This window comes from Macaca fascicularis, chromosome 1 (genome assembly GCF_037993035.2).
Source record: "Macaca fascicularis isolate 582-1 chromosome 1, T2T-MFA8v1.1".
In the NCBI taxonomy this organism is placed as follows: domain Eukaryota; kingdom Metazoa; phylum Chordata; class Mammalia; order Primates; family Cercopithecidae; genus Macaca; species Macaca fascicularis.
The window spans coordinates 19,388,437-19,410,794 of NC_088375.1; the positions used below are offsets into that span (position 1 = coordinate 19,388,437).

The following is a 22,358-nucleotide window of genomic DNA, read 5'->3' on the forward strand; positions in this document are numbered from 1 at the left end:
GATAAAATGTTAAAGAACAGGAATGGCATTTGGGTGTGAAATCGAACTTTCAAGGTGGTGGTAGGTTGGTGATGGGAGAAGGAGATAACATTTAGCCAGTGCCAAGTACTGTGAAAACTCCTTATCCAGTGTGAATAGAACTGGCATTTTGGTCTGCTGAAAAGTCAGTGGAAGCGGGGAACCGCACAAAGTGATATACCCATACCTTAAGCATTTTACTTTAACTTAAGACATGGATCTGTACATTTCTTTGCCGATCTGTTGATTAAAGCTCAAAACCCTGCCTTTAAGTATAAGTCCGTGACCAGTGTCCCAAATCATTATTCTTCCATAAACCACATCTGCAATCCATCATCTAAGATCTCCAGTTTAAGACTCTTTAAAGTGGAGCAGGAACTTACAGATACGTGTGAGCAATGGACAGTCTTTCTCGATGTTTGCTGTTTCCCCCACTCTTTTACAGTTGTCTCACATGCACGTAATCTGATAGTAATTTATTTTAACTGCTTGCCTTTATGGAGACTCTCCAAAGCATTTAAGTTACTGTGTCATAGAAACAACAATGCTCTTTCTTTTGCGCTCGTATTTCATGGATTTAAGTAATGTTTAATTAAATCACATATTACATATTGTAGTTACAATTAGCAAAACAGGTTTGATAACAGATGCACCTAATTTTGGAATGCCTCTGTCTCAGCAGGTGAAGGAGGGCATGTAGGAAGGGCACGGGGGCCATGGGCCCCTACCTGGCCTCACTCAGGGAGACACAGATGGTTAAAATGGCAAGTGGGTTAGGTAGAAATTGGGTAAAGAGAGCTTCTCTTTGTTACTTACTCTACTGCATTTAATCCTTATGATGAGTTTGCTACTATCATCTCTATTTTACAGATACATTATTTGAAGTCCAAAGAAGCTGGATATCGCACCCAAAGTCAAACAGCTAGAGAGCAGTGAACTTGGAATGTCAATCCAGATCTGTTTGGGCCCATATGCAGGCTCACTGAGGACTAAGGTTCTTTTAGGGAGTGATCTCTTCACCTGCAGCCTCGGATTTTTGAAAGAATATACAAGTTTACATATTGACTTGGAAATGTGAGCAGGAACCTGGTCCTTCAGCTGTGACGATTGTTCCTTCTTCTAAATCAGTGGTTCTCAACGTGTATCCCCTGACCAGCAGCAGCAGCAGCATCTGGGAGCTTGTTGGAAACGCGAATTCTCAGGCCCCATCCCTGATCTATTGAATCAGAGCTCTGAGTCCAGCAAGCTGTGTTTTGAAAGCTCTCCAGAGATTCCAATATGTGCAGATACATTCTGATATTATATATTATGATACGTATTGAGACCCACTGCTCTGTATGTTTTATTCATTCATTCATTCATTGGAAAAAATGCCTATTGACCGTTGTGTGACAGAGGCCGGTTAACAAACGATTAATGCAGAAAGGGCACCTGACTTCCCGGAGCTTACATTCTACGATGTAGCTGATTCTCTACCACTGCCCAGGTCCTGATGCTCCAAGCTGGCCCAGCCAGCAGCCTGCTCCACAGACTCCTGAAGATCTTCTCCCACTGCCAAGCAGGGAACTGCATCTGCTGCTCACGGAGTCATCCAAACAAACTGTATTCTTTACAGTCCTGGTAAGAAGCATCAGCTTCCATTTCTTTGCTTGGATTGTTCCCTTTATTTTTATTTATATTGTGATAAAGTATGCCTAATAAAATTTACCATTTTAACCATTTTTTAAGTGAACTCTTCAGTGGCATTAACACATTCACAATGTTATGTAATTATCACCACGATCCAGAAATTTTCATCATAACAAATAGAAACTCCATACTCATTAAATAACTCCAGGGTTAGGTGTGGTGGCTCACGCCTGTAATGCCAGCACTTTGGGAAGCTGAGGCGGGCAGATCGCTTGAGGTCAAGAGATCGAGACCAGCCTGGCCAACATGTTGAAACCCATCTCTACTAAAACTACAAAAATTAGCTGGATGTGGTGGCATATACCTAGAGTCCCAGCTACTCAGGAGGCTGAGACAGGAGGATCACTTGAACCTTGGAGGTGGAGGTTGCAGTAAGCTGAGATAACACCACTGCACTCCAGCCTGGGCAACAGAGTGAGACTCAATCTGAAAAAATAAAATTAAATTTTTTAAAAATAAATAAATAATAAACAATAGCTCCCACTCCCTCCTCCTGTGACACCGTGGCAATGACCGTTCTACTTTCTGTCTCTATGAATTTGCCTATTGTAGGTACCTCAATAAGTGGAATCATACAATATTTGTTCTTTTGTTACTGGCTTATTTCACTTAGCATAATGTTTTTGAGGTTTATCCATGTTGTCATATGTATCAGAATTTTCTTTCTTTCTATGGCTGAATAATATTCCATTGTATATATATATTAAACTTGTTTATTTATCTGTTAGTGAACACTTCGGTTATTACCATATTTGGCTACTGTGAATAACAGCTATAATATTTGTGAATAATAGCTATATTATTGTGATTAATAGCTATTATTGTGAATAATAGCTATAACTATTGATGTCCATTTTAAACTGAGTTGTTTTATTTTTGGGTTGTTGTTGAGTTTCATTTGTTCTTTATATATTCTAAATATTATTCCCTTATCAGATATAGGACTTGCAAATATTTTATCCCATTCTGTAGGCTGTCTTGTCACTCTCTTGATAGTATTATCTGATGTACAGAACTTTTAAATTTTGATGAATACAACTTATCTATTTTTTATTTTGTTGCCTGTGTTTTTGGTGTTATATCCAAGAAATCATTGTCAAACACAAAGTCATGAGATTTTTCCCTTACGTTTTCTTCTAAGAATTTTATAGTTTTAGCTGTCAAGTTTAGACTTTTGATCAGTTTTGAGTTAATTTTCTTATACGGTATAAGATGTGAGTCCAATTCATCCTTTTGCATGTGGGTATCTGTTTTTACCAGCCTCATTTGTTGAAAAGACTGTCCTTTTGCCATTGAATGATCTTGAAAACCCTGTCAAAAACAACTAACTGTAAACATAAGAGTTTATTTCTGGTATCTCTATTCTATTCTATTTATCTATATATCTGTCCTTAAGCTGGTACCACACTGTTTTGATTACTGTAGCTTTGTAGCAAGTTTTAAAACTGGAAAGTGTGAGACCTGAAACTTTGTTCTTCTTTTTCAATATTGTTTTGGTTATTGGAAGTCCTTTGAGATTCTTATACATTTTAGGATAGCTTTTTCTATTTCTCCAAAGAATGCCACTGGAACTTTGGTAGGGATTACATTGAATCTCTAGATTCTTCTGGTTTGTATTGTCATATTGACAATATTAAGTTTTCTAATCCATGAACATAGGATGTTGTCTTATTTCATTTTGCTATAACAAGATACCATACACTGGGTAGCTTATAAACAACAGAAATTTATTTCTCACACTTCTGGAGGCTGCCAAGATCTTATTTAGTGTCTAGTGAGGCCCTGCTTCCTCATAGATGATATTTGCTCCCTGTGTCCTCATATGGTGGAAAGGCAAATGAGCTCCCTTTAACTTTCTTGGTAAGGACACTAATCCCAGTTATGAGGGCTCCACTCACATGACCTCATCACCTCTCAAAGGGCCACCTCCTAATACCATCCCATTGTGGGTTAAGATTCAATGTAGGAATTTGGGGGGCACATAAACATTCAGATCATAAGAGATGTCTTTTCATTAATTTAAATCTTTTAGAATTTCTTTCAGTAATGTTCTGTAGCTATCTTTCAACTGCCTGGCTACTTGTATTCTTAAGTTTTTATTCTTTTGATGTTATCATAAATTGAATTGTTTTTTAAATTTCCTTTTCAGGTTGATAACTGCTGTTTATAGGAGTGAAAGTGATTTTTCAGTGTTGATTTTGTATCCTGCAATTTTGCTGAACTGATTCATTAGTTCCAATGGGTTTTGGTTTTTTCCTTTTTTGGTTTTTTTCTTTTTGAGGACTCTTTAAGGTTTTCTATATATGAAGTCAAGTTATCTGCAAACAACGATGATTTTACTTTTTTATTTGCAATTTGGAGGCCTCTGATTTCTTTTTCTTGCCTTCTTCCTCTGGCTAAAACTTCTGTATCATATTCAATAGAAGTGGTGACTCTAGCCTGGGCAACAGAGTGAGACTCCATCTCAAAAAAAAAAAAAACAGAAAAACAAAAAAAAGAAGTGGTGAAAGTATTCCTGATCTTAGGGGAAAAGCTTTCAGTCTTTCACCATTGGGTACAATGTTAGCTGTGGTTTTTTTCATATATGGCCTTTATTATATTCAGAAAGTTTCTTTCTGTTCCTAGTTTGTTGAGTGTTTTTAGCACAAAAAGGTTTTGAACTTTGTCAAATGCTTTTTCTGCATCAAGAGGATCGTATGTTCTTTTCTTTTACTTTGTTAATGTGGTATATTACACTGATTGATTTTTATGTGTTAAACCATACTTGCATTCCAGGAATAAATCCCAGTTGGTCACGGTGAATAATTCTCTTAATATTTGCTGCTGAATTCAGTTTGCTGGTATTTTGTCAAGAATATTTGCATCAATATTCACAAAATATATTGGTCTGTAGCTGTCTTTTCTTATAGTATCTTTGGCCACAGAATGAGTTAGAAAGTGTTCCATTCTTCAAACTGTTAGTCCAGAAGGATGTCTTTTTCTCAGTGCAGTGAGCTATAGATGCTCTAGTTTTCTCCCTAGGGATGGGAAGAGGGCATTGAGGCAAGCCTGAAGAGGAGCCTGGGCAGCAGGGTCATGAACTTTTTTCTTTCATGAAGGAGGAATACAAGCAAGAGTTTTGTATTCAGAACGTTGTGCAGTATTTTGGAATGGGACACTGGAGTGTTTAGAGATCTTAGTTTAAAAACAAAACAAAAAGATTGATCAAATCTGTAGTTTCTATTGTTCCAGATTTTTTAAAGCTTGTATTAAAAGGATGATATGTAATTTAAAAAAGAAAGTATTCCATTCTTCAATTTATTAGAAGAATTTGAGAAGGGTTTATTGTAGTCTTCCTTGTTTTAAAATTATTTTGTATGCTTCTTTTTCCACCACCAGATTTTAAGTAAGTATCCTTATTTTCCCTTTTCCTCGTACAGTCCACCCCATCCCAAGAACCAAACTTTGTGCTTTTCACATGGTAGGTTCTCAATAAAAGTAATGAAATTAGTATTAAAGTGTCTGATCTTTGGAAACCCACTTTTGGAAATCTTTGGCTTTCATGTATCTGACTTCCAAATAGTTTGCACTTTCTTAAAGTATACAACTTGAAACTACTTTTGGTAAGTTCAGATGATCATACTCCACTAATAGGTGAGCATTTTGATCTACAGTTTCAAGTGGCCTTGCCTAGCCAACAGCAATGTTTGGGCAGTGGCATCATTTTCATCTGTACAATAATGTAGGCATTTAAACATTTTATTGCATTTGTCCCTTATTGTCTTATAAAAATAGAAAGAAAAATGAAAGTATCAATAATTGTGATTAAAAAAAAAAGAATAGGTCTCATAAACTTAACATGGTTGAAATCATGATGCAAAACATTAGGTATGCTGAAAGTGGAAAATTTTAACCTTGGTTGGGTGTTCTTTGGAATTAAGTTGGTTGAGACTGGGTTCAACTGTGAAAAAAAGAACACAATTAAAGAATTCGAAAAGCATGTCATCAAATTTCAAGTCAAAAGGCATAAAGAGCAATTTTACAATTTTTTCTAGCTCCTTGAGACTATAACCCTCCCCTCTTATAATGCATAAGTGCATTTTAAGTTTTCACATATTTGGCCAGGTGCAGTGGCTCACACCTGGAATCCCATCACTTTGGGAGGCCAAGACAGTGAATCATCTGGTGTCAGGAGTTCAAGACCAGCCTGGACAACATGGTGAAACCCTGTCTCTACTAAAAATACAAAAATTAGCCAGGTGTGGCGCCACATACTTGTAGTTCCAGCTATTCGGGAGGCTGAGGTAGGAAAGTCACTTGAACCCAGGAGGCAGAGGTTGCAGTGAGCCAAGATTGTGCTGTTATACCTCAGCCTGGGTGACAGAGTGAGACCCCATCTCAAAAGAAGAAGAAGAGGAAGAGGAAGAAGAAGAAGAAGGAGAAGGAGAAGGAGAAGAAGAAGGAAGAGGAGGAGGAGAAGGAGGAGAAGGAGAAGGAGAAGGAAGAGGAGGAGGAGGAGGAGGAGGAGGAGGAGAAGGAGAAGGAGAAGCAGAAGCAGCAGCAGAAGCAGCAGCAGCAGCAACAGCAGCACTGGCCAAGATATGGAGAAGTTGGAACACTTGTCCACTATTGCTGGGAATGTAAAATTATAGTTGCTGTGGAAAATAGGGCCTTGAACAGGTATTTGAAACCTACGTTCATAGCAGCACTAGTCACAATAACCCAAAGGTGGAAACAACTCAAATGTCCATTAACAGATGAATGGAAAATCAAAATGTGGTATATCTATACAATGGAATATTATTTAGCCTTACAAAGGAAGGAAATTCTGACACATGCTTCAACCTGGTTGAACCTTGAGAACATTATACTAAGTCACAATAAGCCAATCATAAAAGGACAAATACTTTATGATTCCACTTATATGAGGTACCTAGATTATTCAAACAATAGACAAAAAGTAGAATAATGGTTGACAGGGGATAGGAGGAGGAGAGAGAAGTTAGGAGTTATTGTTTAATGGCAATACAATTTCAGTTTGGCAAGATGAAAGTGTTCTGGAGATTGGTTGCACAACAATGTGAATGTACTTAACACTACTGAACTGCACAGTTAAAATAGTTAAGATGCTATGTTTTATGTTACATGTATTTTATCAGTTTTTAAAATCCTCAGAAACACTGTGCAACATAGTGAGACCCCATCTCTACAAAAAACTTTTTAAAAATTAGGCCAGCATGGTGGTTCATGCCTGTAGTTCCAGCTACTCATGAAGGCTGAAGTGGGAGGATCACTTGAATCCAGGAAGTCAAGACTGCACTGAGCCATGATTGTGCCACTGCACTCCAGCCTAGCTGACAGAGTGAGATCCTGTCTCAACAAAGGGGAAAAAAAAAAAAAAAGTCCTCAGAGACCAATCACCATGGAAATGTACTGGAAGATGTAATTTAGAGAAAAAAATTCATAAAATACTATTGAGTGTCTTTAAAATATATATATAGGCAGGGTGGGCATGGTGGCTCACTCCTGTAGTCCCAGAACTTTTGGAGACCGAGGCAGGAGGATCACTTGAGCCCAGGAATTCAAGATCAACCTCAGCAATATAATGAGGTCCAGTCTCTACAAGAAACTAAAAAAGTAGGCCAGGTGCAGTGGCTCGCACTTGTAATCCCAGCACTTTGGGAGGCCAAGGTGGGAGGATCACTTGAGCCCGGGAGTTCAAAACCAGCCCAGGCAACATAGTGAGACCCCATCTCAATTTATTTTTTAAAAAATTAGCTGAGCATACAGGTGCACACCTGTAGTCCCAGCTACTCAGGAGGCTGAGGAAGGAGGATATCTTGAGCCAAGATCTCACCACCACACTCCAGCCTGGATGGCAAAGTGAGATCCTGTCTCAAAAAAAAATTAAAAATAAAAACATACAGGCAAATTTTATAATTAATATTAGTACTGGGCAGATGATCGATTTTGTTAATGGAAAAATGCATATAGAAGATAGCAGCTTTAGAAATCTGCTAAGGGCAGACACAGTGGCTCACACCTGTATCATGCTACTTTGGGAGGCTTGAGCCCAGGAGTTGGAGACCAGCCTGGGCAACATAGTAAGATTCCATCTTTACAAAAATAAATAAATAAAATTAAAATTAGAATCTACTTTAAAAACATATTGTATTACCAAAAATTAATTAAAACAATAAAATTCCTTGTTGGCAATATTTTGTATAAATAGCTATCCTAGCACACACTACTATTATAGTTTTTTTTAAAACCACAATTCTACTATAAATTGGTACTTTTTTCCTAGAGAACAATTTGGCAACGTGTAATAAGGTCTTAAAAAATGTTTAGCTCTTCCAACCTGGTTATTCCACTTTGGTGTATTTATTCATTCAATGAATAGTCACTAAGCATTTTCCTTTTATGCATTAGGCACTGTTTTGAGGACTGTGAATACAGTGGTGAAGTCCATATAATCCCCACCCTGAGAGTTTACAATCCTACAGAGGGAAAGAAACACATTTACTGATGGAGTGAATATATATTTTCCATGCTCACAATCCAGGTGAGGCAGGAGAATAGGATCTGGAGGCAGGGAACCTAAGGCTATTTCAAGCCACCTTCCTAGAACTAAACTGAAAGGAAAACGCTAACTTTCCAGCCTAAGTGACAAAAAGACCAGAGTCTACTCCCTTTACAAACCCCCCACCTTTTCTGCACAGCAGAAGGGAAATTGGCTTTCCGCAACCAATCAGACTGGTTGCAGGCCAAGTCTTTGTTTGCATAGAAGCATAACTTTGTAACTTCATCCTAGCCTCTCATTGGTTACCTTTTGCAACCAAGCAGATGTTTGCACAGAAGCGTGACCTTTGTAACTTCACTCCAGCCTCTGGTTGGCTGCTTTCTGCAACCAATCAGACTGATTGCAGGCTACCACTTCATTTACATGAGGTGAGCATGAAGGGGCCAATGGGAAACTTCTAGGGGCATTTGGACCCAAGAAGATTCTGTATCTGGGCCCTTGAGCCGCTGCTCGGGTCTGCCGCACTGTGGATTATACTTTCGTTTTCGATAAATCCCTGCTTTCGTTCTTTTGTTGCTTTGTTCTTTCTTTGCTTTGAAGAACATTTTGTCCAATTCTTTGTTCAAAACGCTAAGAACCTGGACAACTTGCAGTCGCGACCCTCTACCGGTGATACTTGCTTCCTCTTTGTGTTAAATGTACTCCAAATCTTCTTTAACAAACACCCCGCCTGTATCCCAGCACTTTGGGAGGCCGAGGCGGGCGTATCACGAGGTCAGGAGACGGAGACCATCCTGGCTAACACGGTGAAACCCCGTCTCTACTAAAAATTTTTTAAAAAATTAAAAAATTTTAAAAAACATTAGCTGGGCGAGGTGGCGGGCACCTGTAGTCCCAGCTACTCGGGAGGCTGAGGCAGGAGAATGGTGTGAACCCAGGAGGCGGAGCTTGCAGTGAGCCGAGATTGTGCCATTGTACTCCAGCCTGGGCGACAGAGCAAGACTCCGTCTCAAAAAAAAGAAAAAAAAAGAAAGATAAAAAAAGAAACACCCCTTCCTCATTTTCCACCCTGTGAATGGATGGTCCACTCATCCAGCTACACCTATTTTAAGTCAATATTTGTATTTCACCGCCTGGTCACTCGGATTGGTTCAGAGATGACACAGAACTCATTTGGAGCTAATGAGATGAATAAAGATGTTTGCTTGGGCTTGTGGCAAATATACATTTTCTTCTGCCGTATTGTATAAAGGTATGAGGCTTAGGGCTGCTGTAAGCATCTCCATTTCCTGGGCTGTGTCAGCCTAAAAATGAAATAACTCCTGGAGAAAGGCAGCGCAAAAGCATTAGAGAAATGGCCAGATGGTGTCCTCTGAGTCTCAGGACTGAAAGGCCTGTAGTCAGCTGTGCTACACTTGGACTTCCAGTTGTGTGAGCCAATATGGCCCCTTTTGTGTATAAACCAGTATGAACAGCACACTGTCACCTACAAAGAAGGAAAACCAACTTATACACATTTGGTGTCCGGATGGGATATCACAATAGAGTGACACGCATTGAAGTGGTGAGCCCAAGGATGGTGTAGGAGAGAAGTCTAACCCAGACTCTAGTAGGGGAGCAAAGGCTTTCCATTAGTAAATGTCATTTTAGTTGAGAGCTGAGGCATATAACTAAGGAAATAGCTAAGAAGAAAAATAGAGCAATTTATACCAATTATAGCAAGCTTATTTCTAAAAAAAGAATATATTGGAAATAACCCAAATGCTCAACAATGGGTGCATTATTAAGCACACTATTTCATATAAATATAATGTAATACATACCAATATGGTGACAGCCATGACAAATATGTGCACAATTTGGATACGTGGTAATAGTCTGGTTTTGTTAAGCACTCTCAGCTCAGTGGGATATTAGCTTGAAATAGTTTAATGTTTTTCCAATCACTGTGCTTTCCCCGCTTTCTTTACCTCAGCAACATTTTTGGCAGAGCCGTGGGTTTCCAGTCACTTTGAATTATTCAAATTCCAGGCTCAGGTCGGATTTCAACCTGAGCTCATCCCTCCCCCACAGCTCAGCAGAGCTCAGGGCCCTGTTAGGAGGGAGGATGTGGGCTGCTCTCACCGGCCCCTCAGTGCAGCATCGTAGAAGGAAGGTGTAGAGGGGGGGCAGGGGTCTGATTTGAGGATTATTATTCTCTTGAATCTCACTTATTCTCAAGGCCTAATTCCTGTGGTGTTCAAGACCAGAAGAGGAAGAGAGGCAGAGTTCAGGACCCTGTGTTGAGAGTGGCCTCTCTTGCCCCCAGGCCTCACTGCGGCCTCTGTCTCCTGTCTCCTCCATCTTCTGGCTCCTTGTACGTGGGGTCACAGGAACTATGCTATCCCCTTCCAACTCTGTGAGTTGCCTCCAACGCTGGGAAGGGGTACTAATAACCATTACCCAAGGCCTTGCTTCCCCCTCCACCTTTACCTGCTCCTATAAGCTTTTTACTTCCAGAAATTTCCAGAAAATAAAGTGCCTTTTTATAAATTCACAAGTGCTGCACAACTCCAAGAACTACAGACCAATCTTTTCCAACAATTCCCCAATTGCTGTTTCTCCTGCTGACAGTATCATTACGGGACTGCTGGTTTATAGTAATTCAGCAAGGATCCCACCTGGAGAGAGGTAGTAGTCTTTGCTTTAGGCAGGTGCCCTCAAGCTTTACAATGAATTTTCTTATGGGCCCCTTCCAAAGTTTACGTTTTAGGAAACTGACACAGGACAGGCAAGCCTCCAAACTGGGGCTTGGCCCAGAAGGGTTCTTGGTTTCACCCAGGGAAGAAGTCAAGGGTGAGCCAGTGGTGTTAGACAGCAATCCTTTACTGAATGGTACTGTTCCTTGTACAGCAGCACTACCCCATAGGCAGCATGCCCAGAGTCAGCAACGCATGGGCTCTTGGCAACTGTGTTTATACTCAATTTCAATTATATGCAAATTAAGGGGCAGGTTATGCAAATTGAGGGATGGGTTATTTAAAACTTTCTAGGAAAGGATTGTTAACTTCCAGGTCGTTGCCATGGCATTTGTAAACTACCATGGTGCTGGTGGGAGTGTCTCATGCTAATGAGCAATGAGGGCACCTAGGGATCACTTTTGTCACTATCTGCTGGTTCCTGACGGTTTTTTTACTTCATCCTATCTGAACCAGATCCTGTTTGGATCAGCAGGGTTGTGACCAGAAAGCAAGTCTAGCTGGTCTCCAACCTCAAAGGCTTGTTGCTATGAACTTTAGACACTTCCCAAGTCCCAAAGACTTCCAACTTTCGTTCTCCCAATTGTTTACTCATATGGGTGGGCAGGAAGGCAGGTAGTTGTTGGAGGAGTTGTTGGAGTTGTTGGAGTTGTAGGGAGGAGTAGGGCTAATTTGATGGTCTTCTACTAGGGAGGTGCTGGCCCCAAGTTTGGCAGCTTTCTCCAGAATATAGGGTACTTAAAGCCTGTTATTTTTATCTGTAGCCCCCAGGGCTAATTCCAGGACAACAGTCCTACTAAACATCCAATATCATGTATTGTTTAAGTCTCATATATCTCCATGACTGATTTTCTGTCTATCTGTTCTATCAAGGACTGGAAGAAGAGTAACAGAATCTTCAACTGTAATTCTGCATTTGTCTGTTTCTCCTTTCAGTTCCTTCAGTTTTGATTTTTTTGAGGCTTTGTTTTTAGGTGCTTACATATTTAGAATTATGATGTCTTCCTGACCCCTTTATCAATATAAAATATTCTTCTTTATTTCTGGTAATATTTCCTGTTCTGAGATGTAGTTTTCTGATATTAATATAGCCACATCAGCTTTTTTTTTTAAATGGGTAGTGTTTTCATGGTATATTTTTTCTCATTCTTTCACTTTTAATCCACCTGTGTTTTCATATTTAATGAGCATATCTGTAGACTTCATATAATTGGGTTTCAATTTTTATATCTAGTCTGGCAATATCTGACTTTTGATAGTAGTGTTTAGATTCTTTATTATAATTACAAATATGGTTGGAATTGAGTCTACCATATTGCTATTTGTATTTTATTTATCCTCATATTTTCTTTGTAGCAATTTCACTTTACCTGCCTTATTTGGATAACTGATAATATTTTTAGGATTCCATTTTATCTCTAATATTGACTTATTAGCTATTTCTCTGTTTTCTTTATTTTTAAGTGTTGTTCTAAGACTTAACATACGAATTTTTAGCCAGGCAGGCTGTAGTTCCAGCTACTTCAGAGGCTGAGGTGGGAAGACCTCTTGAGCCCAGGAGTTCAAGCCATTAGTATGCAATGATCACTCCTGTCAGTAGCCACTGCACTCCAACCCTGGGAAACATAGCTGAGAACGTCTCTCTAAAAACAACAAAAACAATATTATATTTCTTCAAGTATAATTAAGAAACCTGTAGGCCAGGTGCAGTGGCTCACACCTGTAATCCCAGCACTTTGGGAGACTGAGGCAGGTGGATCACCTGAGGTCAGGAGTTCGAGACCAGCCTGACCAACATGGTGAAACCCCATCTCTACTACAAATACAAAAATTAGCCAACACGGTGGCATGTGCCTATAATCCCAGCTACTTGGGAGGCTGAGGCACAAGAATCACTTGAACCTGGGAGGCGGAGGTTGCAGTGAGCCAAGATCGCGCCACTGCACTACAGCCTGGGTGACAGAGCAAGACTCTGTCTAAAAAAGAAAAAAGAAAAGAAACCTGTAACACTATACTTCCAGAGTATACTTTCTGTCTTTTCGCTATTGCTTTAATAGATTTTTACTTTTACATATGTTATAAACCCCATAATAGATGGTTACTACAGTCATACACTACATAACAATGTTTTGGTCAATGATGGATCCCATACAAAACAGTGATCCCATAAGATTGTAATTGAGCTGAAAAATTCCTATCACTTGGTAACGTTGTAGTACAATACATGATTTACATGTTTTGGTGATACTGGCATAAACAAATGAACTGTGTTGTAGGTTATATAAAAGTATAGCACATATAATTACATACAATATGTAATACTTGATAGTGATAATAAATGACTATGTTGCTGGCTTACGTATTTACTATACTATACTTTTTATTGTTATTTTAGAGTTTATTCCTTCTACTTACATTATAAAAAGAGTTAATGGTAAGATAGCCTTGACCAGGTCCTTTGGAAGGTATCCAGAAGAAGGCATTGTTATCATAGGAGATGATGGTTCCATGCGTGTTTTTGCCTTGAAGACTTTCCAGTGAGACAAGGTATGGAGGTGGAAGACAGTGATGATCCTGACCTGTCGTAGGCCTGGGCTAATGTGTGTGTTTGTATCTCAGTTTTTAACAAAAACATTTAAAATGTATTTTAAAATCTTTAAAAATAGAAAAATGCTTATAAAATAAGGATATAAAGAAAGAATATTTTTGTACAGCTATATGATTGTGTTTTAAGCTAAACACTATTAAAAAAGAGTCAAAAAGTTTAAAAATTTTTTTAATTTATAAAGTAAAAGGATTACAGTAAGCTAGGGTTAATTTATTATTGAAGAAAAAATATTTATATAAACTTAATGTACCCTAAGTATATAGTGTCTACAAAGTCTACAGTAATGTACAGTAACGTCCTCAGCCTTCACATTCATTCACCACTTACTCGTTGTCTCACCCAGAGCAACTTCCAGCCCTACAAGCTCCATACAGGGTTAGTGCCCTACACACATGTACCATTTCTTATCTTTTATACTTTATTTTTACTGCGTCTGTTCTATGCTTAGCTATGTTTAGATACACAAATACTTACCATCATATTATAATTACCTACAGTATTGAGTACAGTATCACTCTGTAGAAGTTCGTAGCCTAGGAACATAGGCTATACCATACAGCCTATGTATGTGGTAGGCTATACCACTGAGGTTTGTGTAAGTATACACTGTGATGTTCACACAATGATGAATTTGCCTAATGATGCATTTCTCAGAACATATCCACATTGCAAAGCAATGCATGACTACAGTTTGCTTTAAATAGTCAATTTATCTTTTAAGAACATTAAAAATAAGAAAAAATGTCTCATTTACCTACATACTAATTATATATGGCATTTTGCGTTTCTTTGTGTAGATCCAAGTTATATCTGGCTTCATTCTGTCTGAAAAACTTCATGAAGAATTGTAATTCTTATAGTGAAGGCCTATTGTTGAGAAATTCTTTCAGCTTTTACTTATCTGAAAGTCTTTATTTCACCTTTATTTTTGCACTGGGTATAGAATTCTAGATTGATAATTTTCTCTTTTTTTCTTTCAGTACTTAAAAGATATTGCTTCATTGTCTTAAGGTTTACATAATTTCTGACAAGAAGTTTGTAATAATTCTAATCTTTATTTATCTCTGATATAATGTGCCTCTTTTTTCTCCAGCTATCTAATACTTTTAGGATTTTTCCCTTTATCACAGGTTTTCAGCAATTTGATTATAATGTGCCTTGGTGTTGTTTTAATTGTGTTTATTCTGCTAATTGGAGTTTGTTCCTAGAACTGTGGGTTTATAGTTTTTATCAATTTTTGGAAAATTTTCAGGGACTATTTCTTCTAGTGTTATATTTTGTTTGTTTGTTTGTTTTTGTTTTTGTTTGTCATCTCTCTCTCTCTCTTTCTCTCTCTGTGTCTCTGGATTCAAGTTCATTGCTCTTTTCTTCTGGAGTGTCTGATCTGTAAATTCCACTCAGTAAAATTTTATTTTCAGATGTTATTCTTTTCATTGGCTTCTCTTTTATAGCTTCCATTTCTCTTATAATTATATTTATGTTTTCCTTTAAATATTTTAGCATCTCAATCCCATTCATAATACCTGTTTTAATGTTTTCATCTGATAATTTCATCTTCTTTATTATTTCAAAGTTTTTTATTGACTGATTTTTTTACTGGTTATGTGGCACTTTTTTATTTCTTATAAATCTAGTAATTTTTTATTGATGTAGGCATTTCTTTCATTGTTGAGTGCTGGATGTTATTTTATTCCTTTACAAGTTGGAGTTTGTTCTGGCAGACAGTTAAATTACTTGTGGATCAGTCTGGCCCACTCAAAGCTTGTTTTTAAGCTCTTATAAAGCAGAACTAGACTAGCCTTTACTCTAGGACTAATTTAGTCACATTCCTAAGACATGATCCTTCTGGGGTCTCTGCTGAGTGGGATCTCTGTAACTCAAGGAAGTCTCCCTACCCTATGGCTGGTGGACATTCAGATGATTCCCACTTCTGTGTAAGCTCTGGAAACTTTTTGGCTTACAGCTCTCTGGTAATTGTTCTTTTCCTGGAAATTGTTCTTTGCCCCACCTTGTGGAGTTTTATCCTAACCATATACTGACTGGTTTTTCAGACTCAAGGGACCCCTGTTCAGATTTCTGGAATTCTTTCTCTGTAGAGTCCTCTCCTGCCTGTTCTCTGCCCCACATTCTAGCTGTTTGACCTCCCTGAACTCTGATTTATTTTGTCTCAATTTGGTGAGATTTCCACAATCTGGAACCTGGACTGTCCGTAGTTCAGTGTCTGAACACTGTTGTTTCACATGTTTTGTTCAGTTTTCTAGTGTTCTAGGTAATTTTGTACTATTTTATTTTTCTCATGCCTATAAGTGTAAGTCCCTTTCAATGAGAACTAGAAAAACAAACAGAGATATAATAAGTTGATGGGACTTTATTTGGGGATACGAGTGTGGTAAAGAAAATTACAGCAAGCTGTTTATTAGTATGAGTTTGTAGGCTTGAGACAGATGGGGCTAATCTGCAAATATATAAAAGACTTTCTTATAAAGAGAAGCAGAAATGAGCTGAGGTGATGTCCAGCAGGCAGATCTATAGGTGGGAAGGGCTGGGCTAACTGTTCTAAAAGTCAAATGCAAAGAGAAACATTTGGGTGTTTGTTAAAAGGCAGATTCTATGCTTCCTGCAAGTGATCCCATGGGCCCCCCCAGTTTGTATTTTTAACAGGCGCCCTAAGGTGGTACTGATGCAGTTGGTCTGTTGGCCATTCTTGAAGAAATACCAGCTGAGGATCCTAGGTAGGGAATCCTCATATGAACCCAGACAACTCCATCTCAGGCACACAGGTAGGGCCCCCTATATGCATGAAAGGCTAGAAGAGGAATCATTATGGAGTGAGAAAAGAGATGTCAGAGAGGAAGCAGTTGGCCTTCAGGACCAGGTAGAAGTGCAAGGGATAAGGAGAGTCAGAGCAAGAGGTGACAGGGTCTTGGGTACAAGAATTGCTTTCCCTTGGCCAGGTGCATAGACCGTCTATGGAAGGTGCACCTTGGGATGAGGTAGCAGAAGCCTCCAACAGGGAAAGCCTCAGACACATGAGCAAGAGCAGCCCTGAAGGAAAACAGCTGGAGTCAAAACAGAATGAAAACCTCACTTTGCTGGCTGCATAACAGCAACTACAAACACTGATTTAGATGAACCTTTTGCAGTGATCTAGTCTTTCTCATGAAATACTCATGTCCATTTCAGTGAGCTCTATAGGGACACAATTTCAGCTTTGTAGTGATTCACGGTGGGTTGTTACATTGGCCAAATTGCCTTAGTGCTGTATTGACGAGCTCAGTTGAAACAGAGAGAGCTGAGTTTATCTCTTCATCAGGGTTCCTAAAAGCCCAATCTCAGCAAGAATTCTAGATTCAGGTCGACTGAGCACTGTTCAGAATCCTTTATTAATTTCCTCTTGATGTATCACCAGCAAGAGTAAAATCTTTCTACCCCGACCAAGCCTGCTAACCGCCACTAGGGCTTAAAGCCCAAAGAGAAGATGTTGAACTCCAGATAAAGGAAATACACCAGAGGCGTCCTTGGAGAAAGGGAATGTGTACTCTGACAAGCAGGCTCACTGCACTGTCCCTCAGGGCAGGACATGCACTTGGACCGGTGGGGAAGGAGAAAACATGGAACTTTCAAGTTAATTAATGACAGTAAAGAGGACGAGAACAGAGGTAAAACAATGGGGCAAAGTCTTCCTGGCTTAGTTTATGGTCTTTGGTGATTGAGAACAGCTCACAATGCCAAAACATGGCTCTGTTTAGAGGGACAGGTGTGGGAGAAAGAAAATATCATTTCAATGAAGGACCAGCCTTCTGTGCAGGAAGTCAAGAAATCTCAATGTCTTGGGTCTTTTTAAGTTAATCACAGTTCTGTGGTGGGATATCTCAGAAGAGTCACAGAAACCGTATTCTTAAGAGGATCAATAAATTAAGAAGGAGACCTTCTTAAATGAAAAAATTCACTTTGTAGAGAAGAAAAGCTGTTTTCAGTTAATACATGGTTACTGAGTATCCACAGATTATTTTTCTTCTCTCTGTGAATGACAGCAGCATTTCCCAAATGAGTTTTGCCCAATATTCAACCTTTGGGATGCTCCATAAGCCAAAGAGTTCCATCTTCAAATTTCAAGGGAACACTGCCTACTGTCTCTTCCTGTGGACAGTCATTATGCACATAGGTATATTAAAGATACTGGGTAGTCTCGTACCATGGAAATTTACTTAATTAAAAAAAAACTTATTGCGTCCTAAACTTAATTGATAATGGAATCCCTTTTTTAGATGATCCCTGATAACATCCTGAAGCTTTACTGAGCTCTGAAGCACCCTCAGAAGTGTTCGTAAATACCACTAACAGAATTGGACTCTTCCATGCTTGGTCAAAATATCATCAAAGGTTGACTTACACACCTATTAAGATGGCCAAAATAAAAAAAAAAATTACTGATAATGCCAAGTGTTGGAATACATGCAGAGCAATACAAACTCTCACCAATTGCTGATGAGAATGCAAAATGGTCGGCCACTCTGGAAGACAGTTTGGTGGTTACTTAAAACATTATATGTATATATGCTGTATCAACCAACAAATCTACTTCAAAATATTTTTTTAATTTTTTAATTTTTGATACATAGCAGTGTGTATATATGTATAATAGTACCTATTTTGGGGTACATTTATGGGGTACTATTACAAACATGTAATAGTACATATTTATGGGCTACATGTGATTTATGACATACTTATTTACAGGGTACATGCATAGAATGTGTAATGATCAAATCAGGGTACTTAAAATACCATTTTTGGTACAACAATGAAAACTTACATTCACACAAAAACTCATCTATGAAAGTTCGTAGCAGTTTTACTTATAATCGCCAAGAGCTTCAAAAAATCCAAATGTTATTCAATGGGTGTATGAGTAAACACACTGTTTTACATGTGTACAATGGAATGCTACTAATAAATAAAAGAGAGCAAATTATTCATACACACAATATGGATGAATCTCAAATATATTGTGCTAGGTGAAAAAATCCAATCCAAAAAGTTGCATATGGTATGATTCTACTCATGTGACATTATTGGGGGAACCAGCCCCAATATTTCAATGTAGGTTCTTTTCTATTTTCCCTAAGTGTCAGCCGGTCTGAGAAATAAAGGGAAGGAGCACAAAAGAGAGAAATTTTTAAGTTGGGTGTCTGGGGGAGACATCACATGTCGGCAGGTTCCGTGATGCCCTTGAGCCACAAAACCAGCAAGTTTTTATTAGTGATTTTCAAAGGGGAGGGAGTGTGGGTCGCAGAGATCACATGCTTCAAGGGCAACAAAATATCACAAGGCAAATGGGCAAGGAAAAGTCACAAGGCCAGGGCAAAACTAGAATTGCTGAGGAAGTTTCATGTCCCACTGTGCACACACTGTCATTGATAAACATCTTAACAGGAAACAGGGTTCAAGAGCAGAGAACCGGTCTGATTAGAATTTGCCAGGCTGGAATTTCCTAATCCTAGCAAGCCTGGGAGCACTGCAGGAGACAAGGGCATGTTTCATCCCTATCTACAATTGCATAAGGCAGACACTCCCAGAGCAGCCATTTTAGAGCCCCCCACCACAGCTGCCCCGGGAATGCATTCTTTTCCCAGGGCTGTTAATTATTAATATTCCTTACTGGGGAAGGAATTCAGCGATATTTCTCTTACCTGTTTTCGGTAATAAGAGAAATATGACTCTGTCCTGCCCAGCTCTCAGGCAGTCAGACCTAATGGTTATCTTCCTTGTTCCCTGAACATTGCTGTTATCCTGTTCTTTTTTCAAAGTGCCCAGATTCCATATTGTTCAAACACATATGCTTTACGAACAATTTATGCAGTTAACGCAATCATCACAGGGTCCTGAGGCGACATACATCCTCAGTTTATGAAGATAATGGGATTAAGAGATTAAAGACAGGCATAGGAAATTATAAGAGTATTGATTGGGGAAGTGATAAATGTCCATGAAATCTTCACAATTTATGTTCAGAGATTGCAGTAAAGACAGGCATAAGAAGTTATAAAAGTATTAATTTGGGGAACTAACAAATGTCCATGAAATCTTCACAATTTATGTTCCTCTGCCATGGCTGCAGCCGGTCCCTCCGTTCAGGGTCCCTGACTTCCCACAACATGACATTCTGGAAAAGGCAAAAATATAAGAATGGAGAATGGACAGGTGGTTGCCAGGGACAAGAGGGTCTGATTATACAGGGAAAGCAGAAGATAATTTTTTTTTTTTTTTGAGGTGGAGCTTCTCTCTTGTTGCCCAGGCTGGAGTGCAATGGTGCAATCTCAGCTCACTGCAACCTCTGCTTCCCGGGTTCATGCCATTCTCCTGCCTCAGCCTCCTGAGTAGCTGGGATTACAGGCACCTGCCACCATGCCCAGCTAACTTTTTGTGTTTTTAGTAGAGACAGGGCTTCACTATGCTGGTCAGGCTGGTCTTGAACTCCTGACCTCAGGCGATCCACCTGCCTCGGCCTCCAAAAGTGCTGGGATTACAGGCATGAGCCACTGAGCCCGGCCGGGAATTCTTTAAGTTGTTGAAATTGTTCTGTATCCTCCCGTGCTGTTAGGTTCAAGACTCTATGCACATGTAAAACACATAAAACTTTACACCAAAAAAAGTAGATTTTACTCTCTGTAAGTTTTTAAAATTAAAATAAAAAGATGATGCTGGCAATATTTATCTATGTAAGAGCATTTTAACCCAGTAATATCATTCTACAAATTTACCCTATGAGTAAGTTTCTACAAGTACCTAAAGATTCAGGTACCTGGTTACAGAGCAGAGAAAGTACAGAGGCTGCGTCTGGTTCCCACTGTCACAGCCATTGCAGTACATTGAGCTCCACAGAGACAGCACTGGGGCAAGGGAGAGCTGGACTTGCCAGACAGGCACTGGGCAGCTCTGTGCCTTGCTGAGGAAAGATAACTAAGCATGGTCGAAGGAAATCCTAAGAAGCTGAGAGGCAAAATGTCATCATCTGAATTCTTTGTGCAAGCTTGTCAGGAGGAGCATAGGAAGAAGTACCCCGCTGCTCCAGTCAACTCCTCAGAGTTTTCTCAGAAGTGCTCAGAGCGGTGGAAGACCATACATGCTAAAGAGAAAGGAAAATTGAAGACATGGGAAAGGTGGACAAGACCTGCTAGGAAAGAGAAATGAAAAGCCATATCCCTTGCAAAGGGGAGAGAAAAAAATAAGTTCGAGAATCCCAGTGCACCCAAGAGGCCTCCATCAGCCTTTTTCCTGTTCTGTTCTGAGTATCACCCCAAAATCACAGGAGAACATCCTGGCCTGTCCATTGGTGATGCTGCAAAGAAACTGGGAGAAATGTGGAATAACACTGCTGCAGATGACAAGCAGCCTTATGAAAAGAAGGCTGCAAAGCTGAAGGAAAAATACAAAAAGGATATTGCTGCATATTGAGCTAAAGGAAAGCCTGATGCAGCAAAGAAGGGAGTCGTCAAGCTGAAAGAGTAAGAAAAAGAAGGAAGAGGAAAAGAACAAGGAGGAAGAAAATGAAGATGAATATGAAGAAGATGATGACGATGAAGAAGTTGGTTCTAGCAGTTTTCTTTTTCTTGTCTTTAAAGCATATAACCCCCCTGTACACAACTCACCCCTTTTAAAGAAACACATTGGAATGGGAGGCTGTGTAAGATTTATTTTTAACTGTACCGTGTCTTTTTTGTATGGTTAACACATTACTGAATGTGTCTTTAGATAGCCCTGTCCTGGTGGTATGTTCAATAGCCACTAACCTTGCCTGGTACAGTATGGGGTTGTAAATCGGCATGGAAATTTAAACAGGTTGTTGTTGGTGCACAGCATAAGTTAGTAATGAAAGGGGATGGTAGTTTTTTCATCTTCGGTTGTTTCTGATGTAGCTTATATGAAATAATTGTTGTTCTGTTCACTGAATACCACCTTGTAGTTGCAAAAAAAAAAGTTGCAGTTGTTTTGTTGACATTCTAAATGCTTCTAAGTAAATACAATTTTCTTTATTAATAAAATAAGATTCATTTACCTATGTATTCACTCATTTAATCATTGTTTGTAATAGCAAAACAAAAGAAGAAAGGGAAGAAAAGACAAGAAAAGAATCTAGGAAGAGTTCAGACATACAGACCCACTGAAGTAAACTTCTAATAATAAAATACAAATCAGTCATTAAAAATAACAAAATAATCAACATCTTAACCGAAAAGTGAAAGGCACAGAGTAAGGAATATTCCACATTAAAGGATACCAAGGAGACAATAATTTAGTAGAACATGGGATCCTGGACTGGATACTAGAGAAGAAAAGGAACATGAGTAGGACAACTGGCAAAATGTGAATATGGCATATACATCAGAAAATCGTATTATGTAAACAGCAATGCCTTGATTTTGATCATCATAATTAATTATGTAAGATGTTAATGTTTATGGAATTTGGGAAAAGGTATATGGTAATTTTCTCTGATTTTTTTGTAAGAAATTAGCTTAAATAAAAAGTTTTAAAATACACAAAAAATAAGAAACCATCATAATAATATAGAAACTTACCAAAGTTCCTGTTTTTACACCCCAAGGGACATAAGACACAGGAGAGAAAGACCAGGGGCTGCCTAGGGTGGGAAATGCACTAAGAGATACCTTTGGGAGCTAAGCTATGAGGACACAAAGGCATAAGAATGATGCAATCGACTTTGGAGTCTTGGGGAAGGGTGGGAGCGGGTAAAGGATAGGGAACGGCACATTGGGTACAGTGTACACTGCTCAGGTGA

The 22,358-nt window shown here is 39.0% G+C and overlaps 1 pseudogene; it reads left to right on the forward strand.

Annotated features, from left to right (window-relative positions):
- Window positions 1–20,524: 20,524 nt before the first annotated feature.
- LOC102129489 (high mobility group protein B1 pseudogene) lies at window positions 20,525–21,042 on the forward strand (annotated as a pseudogene).
- The last annotated feature ends 1,316 nt before the right edge of the window (window positions 21,043–22,358 follow it).